Raw genomic sequence first — 609 nt, 5'->3', positions numbered from 1 at the left:
ATGCTGTTGTTTACTTCAGTAAGTTTGCTATGTCAATGTATTTACTTCAGAGATGTCTGCTTTTTACATTTTTACAAGTTCAGTAATTGTAATGTCTTAGGCTTCAACAGTTTTGTAAGCAATAGATTTTATCTTTCAAAATAGTGCTTTTTAGCTTATACTCAATTTTCCTCTTGATTTATTTTGTATTCTTCATCACAAGTTTGTGAGTCACATTTTTGTTTTTCACCCTACTTATTGTCCATAAAGTATATGAACATACAGAAGATCCCTTTCTTGTATTGCTCAACTTACCATTCTTTGATTTTTACAATAGTGTAAAATGTATACACAACAAATCAAAACCGTATTATGATAATATGATATGTAGTAGTGCAGTAGGTTAGGTGCATGAACTATAGTGTAATGTTGTGTGCTCAAATAATATGCTTTATCAAGACACAATCCTGACAAGTTTTGACACATTTGTATTTCATCTATCTATATGTATATATCATATATATGATATATACATGTATCATATGTGAGAAACTCATTACATAGGTGTGCATTAAAATATATTATATAATTAATACATATTATATTTAATTCTTATATGTAGCAATTAAT

This window comes from Octodon degus, unplaced genomic scaffold (genome assembly GCF_000260255.1).
Source record: "Octodon degus isolate 3935 unplaced genomic scaffold, OctDeg1.0 scaffold00143, whole genome shotgun sequence".
In the NCBI taxonomy this organism is placed as follows: domain Eukaryota; kingdom Metazoa; phylum Chordata; class Mammalia; order Rodentia; family Octodontidae; genus Octodon; species Octodon degus.
This window is presented reverse-complemented; position numbering follows the sequence as displayed.